The sequence below is a fragment of the Oncorhynchus keta genome, unplaced genomic scaffold, assembly GCF_023373465.1.
Source record: "Oncorhynchus keta strain PuntledgeMale-10-30-2019 unplaced genomic scaffold, Oket_V2 Un_scaffold_6048_pilon_pilon, whole genome shotgun sequence".
Taxonomy (NCBI): domain Eukaryota; kingdom Metazoa; phylum Chordata; class Actinopteri; order Salmoniformes; family Salmonidae; genus Oncorhynchus; species Oncorhynchus keta.
The window spans coordinates 506,280-524,168 of record NW_026290973.1 but is presented as its reverse complement, the minus strand read 5'-3'; the positions used below and the strand labels follow the sequence as shown (position 1 = coordinate 524,168).

General features: G+C 43.9%; 1 long non-coding RNA gene across 1 annotated transcript; it reads left to right on the top strand.

Annotated features, from left to right (window-relative positions):
* Positions 1-3,402: 3,402 nt before the first annotated feature.
* On the top strand, positions 3,403-4,197 carry LOC127929241 (uncharacterized). The gene is made up of 3 exons (XR_008134027.1): positions 3,403-3,465; positions 3,534-3,734; positions 4,065-4,197. It is a non-coding gene; the product is annotated as an uncharacterized LOC127929241 (long non-coding RNA).
* Positions 4,198-17,889: the final 13,692 nt, after the last annotated feature.

Genomic DNA, 17,889 nt, shown 5'->3' with positions numbered 1-17,889 from the left:
AGTCTACTTCTGGAGAAACCCTGACAAGGGAGGTCCTGCTCCTCGTCTCCATGGCAGGATAGATGCCGCTTCCTTCCATCCACCCCCATCTGATCAACACTCTACAACCAGCGCCTCATCGGCTTCCAGTGGTAGTTTTTTAGTCGACGAGAGACTGGAGGGACAGAAGGGCGGAGGAGGCCGCAGGCACGCGCATCGACGAGATGTCGCACCCGACGGGGTAAGAAAAGAAGTAAGAAGAAACGACTATCGGAGGCAGAGGAGACCGTTCACCGTTCACGGTCCCAGAACCCACAGGACTGAGTGTCTTTATAATAAGACACTTTAATTTATCAAGCATGATAGAGCCCTGCCCATGTCTCTTTGCTTAATAAAGGGTTATCGTTTGTGCCTACAACCCAGTGCAACGATTTTGATGTTAAGGTATGTTTTTTAGAAACATCAGTTTAAGGGAATACTTTAGCTCCCCTAATTCTGACACTTCTATTGGTTACAAAACCTCCAGGGTGCCCTATTGTAGTGGGCATTGATGCAGTAACGGACCTCTATCTACTTTTGTTGTCTACTTTTGTTGACTTTTTGATGAGACCACTCGCAGAACAGCCCCCCTTTGTAAAGGACACCAGCAGTATGATCTCTATCGTTGAATCTCTTGATCCTCTCCCTGCGAATACCTTGTTAGTTATTTTTGATGTTGAGTCGTTATACACTAATATTCCACACGAGGGTGGTATTGAAGCTATGGAACATTTTCTTCTGCAACGTGACCCTAATGAACTACCTTCCAGTCCCTGCATTATAACATTGGCTGAAATAGTACTCAGACACAACTACTTCATGTTTCTAAATTGTTTCTTTATTCAGACTAAAGGGACTGCTATGGAATCCCCCATGGCTCCTAACTATGCTAATGTGTATGTGGGTTACATGGAGAAACAGTCTATTTTCAATCCTCTCCAAAATGTTTTCTTGCCTCACATCATTATGTGGAAACGGTATATTGATGATATTTTTGTTCTGTGGAGGAGTGATGCCAAACAGCTCCAGGTGTTCCATGCTTTTCTTAACTCCTGTTCTGATCATTTGAGATTTACTGTGATTTACTGTGATTTACTGTGATTTACTGTGATTTACTGTGATTTACTGTGATTTACTGTGATTTACTGAGATTTACTGTGATTTACTGTGATTTACTGAGATTTACTGTGATTTACTGTGATTTACTGTGATTTACTGTGATTTACTGTGATTTACTGAGATTTACTGTGCAATCTGATACGTCAAATCAGTTTTCTCCATCTTCTGATCTTGTGTGGAGATAATGTTCTATACACTGATCTTTACAGGAAACCTACTGATCGTAACAGTTTGTTGAGGGCTGATAGTTGTCACCCGCTTCCCTTGAAAAATAGTTTGCCCTACAGCCAATTCTGTCGAATGAAAATAATTTGCAAAAAACAATCAGATTTCGACAGAAATATGGCTGAGACGCAAAGAAAGAGAGGGGGCTACAAAAATAATCAGATTAATACTGCCATTGAGAAAATTCAAAACAAAACATGAACTTTTTCAAGGTCAGTCTCGCAAAAAGACGCATTCTTGTGTTCTAACTACCCCGTATTCCTGAGGCGCAGAAATCTCAGAGACCAATTGGTACACTCTGATTTACCACCTCAAGATATTCCTGAACGAATGTACAAGTGTAATGGCTCTGCTCAATGCAATGGCACTTATAAATGTAGATCCTTCAAACACCCACAAACAGGGAAATCGATCCCAATCAAAGGTGTTATTACGTGCTCCACTAAGACAGTTATTTATCTTGTAACTTGTCCTTGTGGTAAATATTATGTGGGTGAAACAAAGCGTGAATTAAAAGCATGTATATCAGAGCATCATAGCACCATTAGGTGTAAAAACTTTACTTTCCCAGTTGCAGCCCACTTCTTGGAAGCAGGCCACTCGATTTCGTCTCTGCGTTATATTGGCATCGAACATGTCACCCTCCCTAGGAGAGGGGGTGACCTTGATAATTTATTGTTAAAACGAGAGGCTGCCTGGATCTTTAACTTAAAGACCCTTGCTCCTGTCGTAGACTTTGATCTTTGATCATTCTTGTGATTATTGTAACTTTGCCATTGTAATTTTTTGTAAGCTTGTAAGCTCGAAATTGAATCTATGATCGTATGCTATCCATTTGTTTGTATGCTGTTCTTTGTATGCCATTTTAATATTTGATTATTAACCAATGATATTAGGCCACTCTTGGCCATGATTACAGACACCTCTGTCTTTTGACACTATATAAACAAGTCATCCTGCAGTGTTTGTGATTATAGCCTGATGAAGACAGCTTGGCTGTCGAAACGTTGGTAATTACATTTTTGCATCTGAGCTCCTAGAGTGTGCTGCTCTCTTTTATTTTCAAGTTTTCTACTCCGCTAGCCAGCACCTCGCCTAAATAGGTGTGCGTTTCTTTTTCTTCTACATGGTTGCACTTCAGCCACGCTCAAGGTCCTAAACAATATCATAACCGTCATCGATAAGAGACAATACTGTGCAGCTGTATTCATCGACCTGGCCAAGGCTTTCGACTCTGTCAATCACCACATTCTCATCAGCAGACGGAACAGCCTTGGTTTCTCAAATGACTGCCTCGCCTGGTTCACCAACTACTTCTCAGACAGAGTTCAGTGTGTCAAATACTGGGGCCGAATACTTCGTTGCATATAATCGATGCAGTGCGCATTCGAGAAAAAGGACTGTCATTGCTCCAACGTGTACCTAACCATAAACACCAATGCCTTTCTTAAAATCAACACACAGAAGTATGTATTTTTATACCTGCATATTTAGCTAAAAGACATCCAGGTTAGATGGCAATATTAACCAGGTGACACAAGGATGTCAATATACAGTGCCTTCGGGAAGTATTCAGACCCAGCCTTATTCTGAGTCAACCACATTTATAGACACTCTGGCTTTACTCACAGTCAGTGGCATGTCGTTAGTAAAATTGAAAAAAAGCAAGGGGCCTAAACAGCCTCCCTGGGAATTCCTGATTCTACCTGGGTTATGTTGGAGAGGCTTCCATTCTAGAACAGCCTCTGTGTTTCTGTTAGACAGGTAACTCTTTATCCACATTATAGCAGGGGGTATTAAGCCATAACAGCCTCTGTGTTTCTGTTTGACAGGTAACTCTTTATCCACATTATAGCAGGTAGTGTAAAGCCATAACAGCCTCTGTGTTTCTGTTAGACAGGTAACTCTTTATCCACATTATAGCAGGGGGTATTAAGCCATAACAGCCTCTGTGTTTCTGTTAGACAGGTAACTCTTTATCCACATTATAGCAGGGAGTGTAAAGCCATAACACCCTCTGTGTTCTGTTAGACAGGTAACTCTTTATCCACATTATAGCAGGGGGGTGTAAAGCCATAACACCATCTGTGTTCTGTTAGACAGGTAACTCTTTATACACATTATAGCAGGGGGGTGTAAAGCCATAACACCATCTGTGTTCTGTTAGACAGGTAACTCTTTATCCACATTATAGCAGGGGGTGTAAAGCCATAACACCCTCTGTGTTCTGTTAGACAGGTAACTCTTTATCCACATTATAGCAGGGGGTGTAAAGCCATAACACCATCTGTGTTCTGTTAGACAGGTAACTCTTTATCCACATTATAGCAGGGGGTGTAAAGCCATAACACCCTCTGTGTTCTGTTAGACAGGTAACTCTTTATCCACATTATAGTGTAAAGCCATAACACCATCTGTGTTCTGTTAGACAGGTAACTCTTTATCCACATTATAGCAGGGGGTGTAAAGCCATAACACCCTCTGTGTTTCTGTTTGACAGGTAACTCTTTATCCACATTATAGCAGGGGGTGTAAAGCCATAACACCATCTGTGTTCTGTTAGACAGGTAACTCTTCATCCACATTATAGCAGGGGGTGTAAAGCCATAACACCCTCTGTGTTCTGTTAGACAGGTAACTCTTTATACACATTATAGCAGGGGGGTGTAAAGCCATAACACCATCTGTGTTCTGTTAGACAGGTAACTCTTTATACACATTATAGCAGGGGGTGTAAAGCCATAACACCATCTGTGTTCTGTTAGACAGGTAACTCTTTATCCACATTATAGCAGGGGGTGTAAAGCCATAACACCCTCTGTGTTCTGTTAGACAGGTAAGTCTTTATCCACATTATAGCAGGGGGTGTAAAGCCATAACACCCTCTGTGTTCTGTTAGACAGGTAACTCTTTATACACATTATAGCAGGGGTGTAAAGCCATAACACCCTCTGTGTTCTGTTAGACAGGTAACTCTTTATCCACATTATAGCAGGGGGTGTAAAGCCATAACACCATCTGTGTTCTGTTAGACAGGTAACTCTTTATACACATTATAGCAGGGGGGTGTAAAGCCATAACACCCTCTGTGTTCTGTTAGACAGGTAACTCTTTATCCACATTATAGCAGGGGGTGTAAAGCCATAACACCCTCTGTGTTCTGTTAGACAGGTAACTCTTTATCCACATTATAGCAGGGGGTATTAAGCCATAACAGCCTCTGTGTTTCTGTTTGACAGGTAACTCTTTATCCACATTATAGCAGGGGGTATTAAGCCATAACACCCTCTGTGTTTCTGTTAGACAGGTAACTCTTTATCCACATTATAGCAGGGGGTGTAAAGCCATAACACCATCTGTGTTCTGTTAGACAGGTAACTCTTTATCCACATTATAGCAGGGGGTATTAAGCCATAACACCCTCTGTGTTCTGTTAGACAGGTAACTCTTTATACACATTATAGCAGGGGGTATTAAGCCATAACACCCTCTGTGTTCTGTTAGACAGGTAACTCTTTATCCACATTATAGCAGGGGGGTATTAAGCCATAACAGCCTCTGTGTTCTGTTAGACAGGTAACTCTTTATCCACATTATAGCAGGGGTGTAAAGCCATAACACCATCTGTGTTCTGTTAGACAGGTAACTCTTTATCCACATTATAGCAGGGGGTATTAAGCCATAACACCCTCTGTGTTCTGTTAGACAGGTAACTCTTTATCCACATTATAGCAGGGGGTATTAAGCCATAACACCCTCTGTGTTCTGTTAGACAGGTAACTCTTTATCCACATTATAGCAGGGGGTGTAAAGCCATAACACCATCTGTGTTCTGTTAGACAGGTAACTCTTTATCCACATTATAGCAGGGGGTATTAAGCCATAACACCCTCTGTGTTCTGTTAGACAGGTAACTCTTTATACACATTATAGCAGGGGGTATTAAGCCATAACACCCTCTGTGTTCTGTTAGACAGGTAACTCTTTATCCACATTATAGCAGGGGGGTATTAAGCCATAACACCCTCTGTGTTCTGTTAGACAGGTAACTCTTTATCCACATTATAGCAGGGGGGTATTAAGCCATAACAGCCTCTGTGTTCTGTTAGACAGGTAACTCTTTATCCACATTATAGCAGGGGGTATTAAGCCATAACACCCTCTGTGTTTCTGTTAGACAGGTAACTCTTCATCCACATTATAGCAGGGGGTGTAAAGCCACAACACATACGTTTTTCCAGCAGCAGACTATGATCGATAATGTCAAAAGCTGTAATGAAGTCTAACAAAACAGCCCCCACAATCATTTGATCATCAATTTCTCTCAGCCAATCATCAGTCATGTGTGTAAGTGCCGTGCTTGTTGAAGGTCCTTCCCTATCAACGTGCTGAAAGTCTGTTGTCAATTTGTTTACTGTGAAATAGCATTCTTTCTGGTCAAACACAATTCTTTCCAGAAGTTTACTAAGGGTTGGTATCAGGCTGATTGGTCGGCTATTTGAGCCAGTAAAGGGTGCTTTGATATTCTTGGGTAGCGGAATGACTTTAGCTTCCCTCCAGGCCTGAGGGCACACTTTCAAGTAGGCTTAAATTGAAGATGTAGAAAATAGGAGTGGCAATATCGTCTGCTATTATCCTCAGTATTTTTCCATCTAGATCGTCCGACCCCATTGGCTTGTCATTGTTGATACATTGTTTTTACCTCTTCCACAATGACTTTACGGAATTCAAAAGTACAACGCTTGTTCTTCATAATTTGGTCAGATATACTTGGATGTGTAGTGTCAGTGCTTGTTGCTGGTATGTCATGATTCAATGAATGAGGGAGCTGAGTTGAAATGTTTATGTGTTTATATTGCCTCTGATATTGTCTCTTACATCCTTGGTGAATAACATGAAGATAATTATGTCTAATCGATTAGGCTTACCGGCTTACTTAACACAATCGATTAGCGCATCATATGTTTTATAACATGAAAACACAAAGAAAAAGATTATCTCTGTATAATAATTATTAGATGGTTATTTGTTTGTATATATATTATCTCTATTTTCCATGGTGGTTCTGTCATCATATTTGATATAATATCTCTATTTTCCATGGTGGTTCTGTCATCATATTTGATATTATATCTCTATTTTCCACGGTGGTTCTGTCATCATATTTGATATTATCTCTATTTTCCACGGTGGTTCTGTCATCATATTTGATATTATCTCTATTTTCCACGGTGGTTCTGTCATCATATTTGATATAATATCTCTATTTTCCACGGTGGTTCTGTCATCATATTTGATATTATCTCTATTTTCCACGGTGGTTCTGTCATCATATTTGATATAATATCTCTATTTTCCACGGTGGTTCTGTCATCATATTTGATATTATCTCTATTTTTCCACGGTGGTTCTGTCATCATATTTGATATAATATCTCTATTTTCCACGGTGGTTCTGTCATCAGATTTGATATTATCTCTATTTTCCACGGTGGTTCTGTCATCATATTTGATATAATATCTCTATTTTCCACGGTGGTTCTGTCATCATATTTGATATTATCTCTATTTTTCCACGGTGGTTCTGTCATCATATTTGATATAATATCTCTATTTTCCACGGTGGTTCTGTCATCATATTTGATATTATCTCTATTTTCCACGGTGGTTCTGTCATCATATTTGATATAATATCTCTATTTTCCACGGTGGTTCTGTCATCATATTTGATATTATCTCTATTTTCCATGGTGGTTCTGTCATCATATTTGATATTATCTCTATTTTCCATGGTGGTTCTGTCATCATATTTGATATAATATCTCTATTTTCCACGGTGGTTCTGTCATCATATTTGATATTATCTCTATTTTCCATGGTGGTTCTGTCATCATATTGTCGGGTCTGGGAGGCAGCCGCATACCTTGAGTTGGTTCAGGCTGACCATATTGTGTGGCTATCATTTGCTGCTTTACAATGAATGGATTCGGTCCTCTTTTAACAACATTTGTTTCCTATTGTGAATCTCAGCATCAGCGGACTGATGACGTGTGACAGTGACAGTTTGATTCTCTTCTTCATCCGCGTGACCCGGGCTTTGTCCTGTGCGGCCCTGGGAATGTTCCGCCTCCCTACTCGACCAAGAGATGCTTCAGAACGGCCCTTTGTCTTCTTCCCTTTTTAGGCTCTGGGCTCCTTTAGATATATTACTATACTATAGAGGACACTTCAGACTGGGGCTCAGTTCACAAGTGCAATGCAATTTGGCTTAGCGCAACCTTTGTTCGGCGTGTACAAATGACTCAGCATCTCATACATTACAGCTGATCTACTGCCGCTGGAACCCAGGAGTTTGGGAGCAGCAGGACCGGCGACGTGATCCTTTCAGAGACAGAGTCATGGTGGCATTTTCATTGAGGCTGAAACTACAATAGATAAGCCAAAGTTAGCATATTGTAGAGCGGGGAAGTGGCACACATCTTCACAGAGATCTAACAAGCACTGCTCCTCCCGGCTCAATTCAGGTGGTTAACTGTTAACTCTGGTATCATCAGAATCATTTACAGCTGGACTTTATCCTTGTGGTGTTTAATGTGGTTGGGGGGAGATAGACTATATATGCAAACCCCTTCAAATGAGTGGATTCGGCAATCTCCGTAGACAAACATTGGCAGTAGGATGGCCTTACTGAAGAGCTCAGTGACTTTTAATGTGGTACCGTCATAGGATGCCACCTTTCCAACAAGTCAGCTTGTCCTGCTAGAGCTGCGCCGGTCAACTGTAAGTGTTGTTATTGGGAAGTGGAAACGTCTAGGAGCAACAACGGCTCAGCCATTCACATAATGAGACCGTGGAGTGCTGAAACACGTAGCACGTAAAAATCGTCTGTCCTCGGATGCAACACTCACTACCTAGGTCCAAACTGCTTCTGGAAGCAACATCAGCACAAGAACTGTTCGTCTGGAGCTTCATGAAATGGGTTTCCATTGCCATTGCCGAGCAAGCCTAAGATCACCATGCGCAAAGCGTTGGCTGGAGTGGTCCAAAGCTCGCCGCCATTGGACTCTGGAGCAGTGGAAACACTTCCTCTCGATTGATGAATCACACTTCACCAAATCCGGGATTGGCGGATGCCAGGAGAACGCTGTAACGGTTTTGACTTGAGGTTATTATTTATAGGGGTGCCAGGTAGGTTGTGCCTACCAGAGAAAACATTGGTTTCTCCTTTTAGTTTGGGTGGGAATGAGTCCCATCTGGTCCGTCAAGTCTACACCAATACAAAGGACGTATGTAAAAGTCAGGAGGGAAATAAACTTTTCATAAACCCTTAAAACATTGAAAAGAACTTCAAAAACAACTATATTCTGTTGCGTGGGTTGTATTAGCAACAACAATGATTACACACATATAATAATATCACAATGAGTTCTGGTTCCTCCAGAAATGTCCTGTACCTCGGGCCTAAAAAGAGTCCAGCCCGGTAAAGGAGTTCAGTGAACTCAAGTGACTTTTGTCACGCGATGTTTGTCCGTTCATTCCGTGTAGCGTAAACCCAGTATTAAACATACAATCAATATAACAATTACTTTACCACAGAACCTTAAAGTGGATCAACTCTTAATTAAGTCCTCAACTACCACTAACTACACAAATCACAGTATACATCACATCCAAACAAATGAAATACCGTATACAAAAAGGTGGTAGTCAGTCGGTCAGTCAGACAATCCAATCCGCCAATAGATCTCCAGCGGAGAAAGGCCACGAAGAACGGAGAGGTGTAGTCCAGGGACGCAAAGAGTGGATCCGATCCTGGGTAAACTCTCTTAAGCTACAAAACACACGTTTAACGGCAACAAAACAAACGGAATCGAGAAGCTTCGGAACTGAGGGTTGAACACATCCTCATGCACTTCTCCATCACAACCCCACTTTCGTGCAGCTGATGCTGGCTATTTAATTGGGAATTAAAGGGAAAGCGCCCTATTGGAAGGAGCTGCACTGAGACGGTTCAGAAAAATTCAGGGCCGTCACACACCCCCTCCCCTGGAAAAAGCCGACCATTGCCCTGGAAGGCACATCTTGGTCGGGAAACCGAGAAAGGTCTCCTCATCACTTTCCTCTACAAAAATATTCATTACTTTTTGGAGCTCACGCTCCTCAGCTGAGGAGTCACAGGCCTTAAGGTGCGAGACTTCTGGGTCTGGGAATCCGAGAAAAGTATCCTCACTATCCTCTTCAAAGATATCCAGGACCTTGCGGCGCTCAATCGCCTCCAATTCCTCAGCCGAGGGGTAACAGGCCTTAAGGCGTGAGACATGGACGATGCGCATATCTTCAGCTGTGTCCTCTTTCACCACTCGGTAGTTCAAAGGGCCCATCTGCTCCACAATCCTATATGGTCCTTGCCATTTAGGAGCGAGCTTGGCCGAGAAGAATTGTTCAGCTTTCGAGTAAGGATGAGAGCGAATCCACACCCGATCACGAAGCTGGAACTGCATGTCTCGTCTGTTCTTATCATAATTTCTCTTCTGCTTGAGTCGAGCCTGGATCATGTTCTTTGAGACAAGAGCTCTCAAGTCATGGAGATGGCCTACCTGGTCATAGCAAGCAGCGTCTGGAGTAAGCTGCTGGGGCTGTAGCACCATATCCAAGGGTCCTCGGAGAGGACGACTTAGGTTCAGCTCTGCAGGTGTGACTCCAGTGGACTCTTGCACAGCAGAATTCAGGGCAAATCGAAACTCGTGAAGGTGCTTGTCCCAGTGTTTGTGCTGGGTCCCTACATAGGAAGCAATCATTGTCTTCAAGGTTCGATTTACTCTCTCAGTGAGATTGGTCTGTGGGTGATAGGCCGTGGTCAACTTCTGCCTCAGGTTCCATCTTTGGCAGGTCTCCTCAAAGAGATCAGAGACAAATTGGGAACCTCGATCAGACAGGATGTAATCAGGCACTCCCCAGCGAGTCAGGATCTCTTTCGTAAGGATGTTAGAGACGGTCCTTGCTGTGGCCTGACGCAGGGAAAAGAGTTCCACCCACTTTGAATAGTAATCAACAAAAACAAGTATGTACACATTCTGATTGGAGCTTCTAGGAAATGGACCCATCAAATCCACTCCTAACATTTCCCAAGGTCGGGTAACCACCGTTTGCTGCAACTTGCCAGCAGGCTTTCTACCTTCTGGTTTGTACATTTGACAAACCTGACAATTTCGGATGTGTGACTTCACATCCATGCTCAGATGTGGCCAGTACAGTAACGCTTGCAACCGCTTGTAGGTTTTGAACCTGCCCAAATGACCAGCTAATGGGTCTTCATGGAAATGTTGAAGCAGTTGTAGGCGTAGAGTGTCCGGTATGTACATTTGGTAGAGTGTTCTGTGAGGTAGTTGTACGACTCGGTAGACTTTATCTTCAATGATGGTCAGCTTTGTGGTAGGATTGACCATCTTTTCTCCATCTTCCAGGATAGTCTGGTACAAAGCCTGTACTTCTGGATCATCCTGTTGAGCTTTCCATATGGCCTCATCAGAGATGGGAAAGTCCGTTTTGGGCGAGTCTCGACTGCTTGACAGGACAGTAGCACATGTAAGATCAGGGCCACCGTTATCACAAGTAGGAGCTCTGGACAAGGCATCTGGAACAGTGTTGTATTTTCCTTTCCTGTATTCCACTGCAAATGTGAACTCTTGCAACCGTAGAGCCCATCTTATGAGTCTGGTGCTTGGTTTGTTGGTCTTGAACACCCACACAAGGGAGGAATGGTCAGTGACCACAGTGAAGTGTCTTCCCTCCAAGTAGTACCTCCACTTTTCCAAAGCCCAGACCACTGCAAGGCACTCTTGCTCTGTTGTGGAGTAGTTCCGTTCTGCTCCATTCAATGTCCGACTGGCGAACGCTAGCACTTCTTCAGTGCCAAGTCCAGTCTGTTGGACTAGGACAGCACCAAGTCCAACATCACTTGCATCAGTGTAAACAACAAAAGGGCAATCAAAGTTGGGATGACCTAAAATGGGAGGTGTGACGAGATGTCGTTTCAGGGTTTCAAAGGAAGTCTGGCACTCTGCCGTCCATTGGAATTTCGCTCCTTTTCGCTTCATCGCGTTGAGGGGTTCTGCCACCTGGGAGAAGTTAGACACAAACCGATGGTACCATCCAGCCATACCAAGGAACCGTTGAAGGGCCTTGAGTGTGGTTGGCACAGGGAAGTCTTGTACAGCCTTTGTCTTTTCAGGATCCACATGAATGCCGTCGAAAGACACAATATGGCCAAGGAACTTCAGGGAGGTTTGGCAGAAGTTGCTCTTCTTCATATTTAAGGTCAGACCAGCTTCTCTTAGCTTGTCCAACACTGCTTGAAGATCTTGAAAGTGTCTTTCTCTGTTCTGAGAGTAGATAATTATATCGTCCAGGTAGACGAAACAGATCTTCCCTTTGAGCTCACCTAACGCAATCTCCATGAGTCTTTGGAAAGTGGCAGGGGCATTCTTTAATCCAAAGGGCATCACCTTAAAGGAAAACAAGCCCTCGGCACAGACAAACGCAGTCTTGTCCTTGCTTTCCTGGTCCATCTCAACCTGCCAATAACCACTATTGAGGTCAAGGGTAGTGAACACAACAGCGCCAGACAATGACTCCAGGATCTCATGGATGGTGGGAAGAGGATAGGCATCAGTCTGGGAAACATTGTTGGTCTTCCTATAGTCCACACAAAATCTAAGACCACCAGTCTTTTTTGGGATGAGGACAACAGGAGCAGCCCAGGGAGAGGAGGAACGTTCTATTATATCTTGGGTTAACATATCATTTATGAGTCCCTTTTGGATGATTAGCTTCGCTGGGGACAAACGATATGGCTTTTGCTTGATCGGCATTTCCTGTGTAAGGAATATTTTGTGCTTCAGGAGCCTGGTGCGTCCCAGCTTTGAAGTACATACATCAGCATTATTCTGCAGCTGTTCCAACAGCCTTAACTCCTCTGGCTGTTCCAGCTGAGCTCTTCTCACAGCCTGTAAAAGGAGATCGTCAGAAGGATTATCGAGGGTTAGTGGTACCGGAGCAATGGCAGAGAAGACTGCCACATTTGAACCCCAATCATGTAACTTCATAGCTTCTGATTGGAAGAAATGCTTCTCGCTCGGATTGTATGGAAACCAGTAGCAATTGTGTGCGATATCAATCTGGACACCACTGAAGTACATGAAATCAATTCCCAACACGACAGGAAAAGCAAGGTTCCTGGTTTGTAGGATAACAGAAGGAATCATATAGGAGCGGTTACACAGGCGGAACTCTACCTCACTCCATCCAAGTGGTCGTCTAGCCTCACCATCAGCCAGATAGAGTGGACCTTCTGTCCACGGCTTCAAGTTGTATTGTGGACCGTTAACCTCCTTCCACAGTTTCTCATTGAGCAGTGTGTAGGATGACCCGGTATCCAAGATGGCTCTTCCTGTCCATGGGCCTATGGACAGGGGTAACACCAGTTGGTGCGGTATTAACTGAAAGGAAGGGGATGTCGATGGGGGCGTAGGCAGTGACTCTTGGGGTTTCAGCTCTGGTTAAAGCACCCAGAGAAGGATGGTCATTGCTGCGAAGAGAGTTAGGTGTGTTGGCCTGTTGTGATTTGTGGTTTCTGGAAGGGTTTACTTGATACGGTCTTGGACATGTAGCTGAAGAATGTCCCTTTGGCTACATCTCCAACAAAACATGAGAGGGGTCTTGGCTGGAGACTCTGGCTGTTGTTGATGGTCTGTCTTGGGTAACTGTTTGGGTGTCTGTTTCTTTCTCTGGTCATATTGCTGTTGGCATTCTCTGTCCTTCTCAAACTGCTGTCCCAAGCGAACCAGTCCATCGACAGTGGTGACTCGTTCTCGGAGTTGACTGGCTAGTAGTGGGTTGATGTTCTTCAAGATCAACTTAATGACCTCTTCCTCCTCAATGCCAGGTTTCCACCTTCTGCACAGGGAGTGGTAACCGTATGCAAAGTCACGGATACTCTCTTTCTCTCCTTGTACTCGATTTCTGACTCTGTCTGCCAATTCATCTGTGTAGTCCTCAGATAGAAATGCAGAGGAAAACTTGGCCTCAAAGTCAGCCCAGGAGGTAGTGGTGAGACGTGCCACATCCCACCAGTCTCGAGCTGTTCCATGCAACACATTCCTCAATGTGGCAAGGAGTTCTTCGTCAGCCAGGGGATTGAGGGCAAGAAAGTCACGACATCTTTCTAGATACATTAGCGGATCAGGACTGTCATCTTTTTTCCCAAAGGTGGGAAATTGCAATTTAATGGGCATCGCCCCCACATGACGTCTACTCAAATCACCATGAACAAACGAGCTAGGAGGGATTGAGGAAGTAGAGGGGGAGGGCGTTATCGGACAATGAAAATGAACACCAGGATGCATGGTGGATTGCATCCTGCAAGGGGTGGCTGCAGCATGGCCTGGTCTTGGCTGTTCAGAGGTGCCAGCTTGGCCCTCAGTGGTCTGAACTGAAGTGGACACCAGGGAAACTCTGTGTAAGGAGTTGTGCCTAATGGAGGCCATGTCCACAGACACGTCATCCAACATTTTAACACAATTAGAGAGCTCTGTCTGCAAGTGGTCTACAGTGTTAACCATGGGAGAAAAAACAGAATTAACGTCCTTGAGGACCTCAGTGTGGTGATGTTGCAGGCGCCATTGGAGAGTGGCAGTGAGTTGGTTTCGTTGGTAGTCAAACTGCCTGTCCATGGCACCAGTCATTTCCCGTCTTCCACTCTCACTGAGCTCTGTCAGCGTGTGGGTTAGAGTGCTCAGTGAGTTTCTGAATTCCATGGCACTCTGTTGTTGCTCTTCCCTCAGACATTTGAATTTATGGTGGATAAGAGTTTGGAGATGTTGTTGAGTCTGACGAATATCAAGGATGTCACCTTGAAGTTGTAAGACTACAACCTCTGGAGATAAACCAGACAATGGAGGAAGGTTGGGTGTCAGAGGGAGGACTAGCTCAGTACTTCCACACAGATCCATGTCAATAAGTGAGTAACTGGTTAGACCTCCTGTGGCCTGTGGCTCAGGCCGAGCATTCAGATTCCCAGGGCTCTGGCCCAAATCAACTCCATTATCTCCATTCACATTATGATTTGTATTGTCAGCTTGATGGTCAGAATGGCCCTGTGTATTCCCATTGACAGGTATGACATGGATGAGCACCTTATCTTGGGGTGAATCCATTGTTTTAATTCCACACAAAATATTTGCTTTGGTTAGTTCTCAATGTTGAGCTGTCCCATCTGGGGTGCCATTTTTTATGTAACGGTTTTGACTTGAGGTTATTATTTATAGGGGTGCCAGGTAGGTTGTGCCTACCAGAGAAAACATTGGTTTCTCCTTTTAGTTTGGGTGGGAATGAGTCCCATCTGGTCCGTCAAGTCTACACCAATACAAAGGACGTATGTAAAAGTCAGGAGGGAAATAAACTTTTCATAAACCCTTAAAACATTGAAAAGAACTTCAAAAACAACTATATTCTGTTGCGTGGGTTGTATTAGCAACAACAATGATTACACACACACATATAATAATATCACAATGAGTTCTGGTTCCTCCAGAAATGTCCTGTACCTCGGGCCTAAAAAGAGTCCAGCCCGGTAAAGGAGTTCAGTGAACTCAAGTGACTTTTGTCACGCGATGTTTGTCCGTTCATTCCGTGTAGCGTAAACCCAGTATTAAACATACAATCAATATAACAATTACTTTACCACAGAACCTTAAAGTGGATCAACTCTTAATTAAGTCCTCAACTACCACTAACTACACAAATCACAGTATACATCACATCCAAACAAATGAAATACCGTATACAAAAAGGTGGTAGTCAGTCGGTCAGTCAGACAATCCAATCCGCCAATAGATCTCCAGCGGAGAAAGGCCACGAAGAACGGAGAGGTGTAGTCCAGGGACGCAAAGAGTGGATCCGATCCTGGGTAAACTCTCTTAAGCTACAAAACACACGTTTAACGGCAACAAAACAAACGGAATCGAGAAGCTTCGGAACTGAGGGTTGAACACATCCTCATGCACGTCTCCATCACAACCCCACTTTCGTGCAGCTGATGCTGGCTATTTAATTGGGAATTAAAGGGAAAGCGCCCTATTGGAAGGAGCTGCACTGAGACGGTTCAGAAAAATTCAGGGCCGTCACAACGCTACCTGCCTAAATTCAGAGTCCCAACTGTAAAGTTTGGTGGAGGAGGAATAATGGTCTGGGGCTGTTTTTCATAGTTCGAGTGAAGGGAAATTTTAGCTCCACAGCAGACAATGACATTCTAGACAATTCTTGCTTCCAACTTTGTAGCAACAGTTTGGGGAGGCCCTTTCCTGTTTCAGCATGACAATGACCCCGTCACAAAGCAATGTCCATACAGAAATGGCTTGTTAAAATCGGTGTGATAGAACTTGACTGGCCTGCACAAATTAAATGTTTTAATTTGCCCTTTATTTAACCAGGCAAGTCAGTTAAGAACACATTCTTATTTTCAATGACGGCCTAGGAACAGTGGGTTAACTGCCTATTCAGGGGCAGAACGTCAGCTCGGGGGTTTGAACTCGCAACCTTCCAGTTACTAGTCCAACGCTCTAACCACTAGGCTACCCTGCCACCCCAAAGCCCTGACCTCAACCTCATCGAACACCAGGCCTAATGGTTTTCCAAATCTCTCAACAGTGCTATTTCTAGGGTTAATTTTAGGGACATTTTGTGATTTTTCATCCATTCCTGAACCTGTGTTAAATCGGTGTGATAGAACTTGACTGGCCTGCACAAAGCCCTGACCTCAACCCCATCAAACACCTTTGGGATGAATTGGAACACCGACTGGGAGCCAGGCCTAATTGCCCAACATCAGTGCTTGACCTCACTAATGCTCTTGTGACTGAATGGAAGCAAGTCCCCACAGCAATGTTCCAACATCTAGCATGCATTTAATTTTACTTGCGATTAAGAGCAGTTGGAGGCCACGGAAGGAGAGTTGTATGGCATTGAAGCTCGTCTGGAGGTTAGTTAACACAGTGTCCAAGGAGGGGCCAGAAGTGTACAGAATGGTGTCGTCTGCGTAGAGGTGGATCAGAGAATCACCAGCAGCCAGAGCGACATCATTGATGTATACAGAGAAAATAGTAGGCCCGGGAATTGAACCCTGTGGCACCCCCATAGAAACCGCCAGAGGGCCGGACAACAGGCCCTCCGATTTGACACACTGAACTCTATCACAGACACCCTGTTATTGCAGCAAAGGGGGGACCAACATCATAATAATGGCCATGATTTTGGAATGAAAGTTCGATTAGCAGGTGTCCACATACTTATGGTCATGTAGTGTATTTGATCTGGTTGGGGTGGAGACATGTGGTCTGATTGGGGTGGAGACATGTGGTCTGATTGGGGTGGAGACATGTGGTCTGATTGGGGTGGAGACATGTGGTCTGATTGGGGTGGAGACATGTGGTCTGATTGGGGTGGAGACATGTGGTCTGATTGGGGTGGAGTTACGTGGTCTGATTGGGGTGGAGTTACGTGGTCTGATTGGGGTGGAGTTACGTGGTCTGATTGGGGTGGAGTTACGTGGTCTGATTGGGGTGGTCTTCCTTCAGGTTTCTACTGTGTCTTTCTGATCATAGTAAACTGTGATAACATCCCAGAATGCTTAGCCTGTAGAGTGAGCGTGCACTTTCGAGCCCACAATATGTCCGGAATTAGAATGCGTAACATTTTATATTATAGCCAGCCAAATATCAATGTGTCAATTGTGTTATAGGTCTGGATTTGTGGTTAAAAATAAAATAACATAAAAACAGTTTCGATCCGTTATATTTCAGGGGAACCTCGGGGACAAGAAGACTGTTGTTAATTTGATCACCTCTCAGTGGGGAAGATGAAGAGGAAGACCAGTGAAAGATGTGTCAGGTAATCAGAGTGGCAGGTTTATGTGTGAATACTGTCGTCATAAAGGATCCTCATGGACCCGGGGCGCTCCAAGGCTCCCAGACAGATCACACTCCTTTCTGCCGATCACCAATAGAGGAATGACAAGTTAAAAGAAGCTTTTCACGCGGAATAAAACCCCATGGAAATTAAAAGCTGCTTCCATGCGCAGCGTGGAACTGACTTCCTAAAGTCTATTTTCTGTGGCAACCAAGGAAACCTAACCGTTTGGTTGGTACTTTTATTAACAACTTGGAGAGGATTGTTTTATAACCATAGTTTCCTCGAGTTCTTGATTTCCTACAGTAGTCGACAGGCCCATAACTGTGACCATAGAGTCTTCCATCCAGACCAGATTCTATTGCTAATCCGTCAGTCTGATGATGGACTGTATTGTGGATTTATGGAGGCTCATTAGCATAAATTATCACCAAATCCGCGTGCGCGTGTGTGGTCCCTGGCATTGGGAACCCGTCAAGCGGAAACGTGCTCCGTGGTGTGCCTGGTAAATAGTTTGAATAGCCATGTCTCAAAATTATATAATTTTGAGACGTATAATTGACTT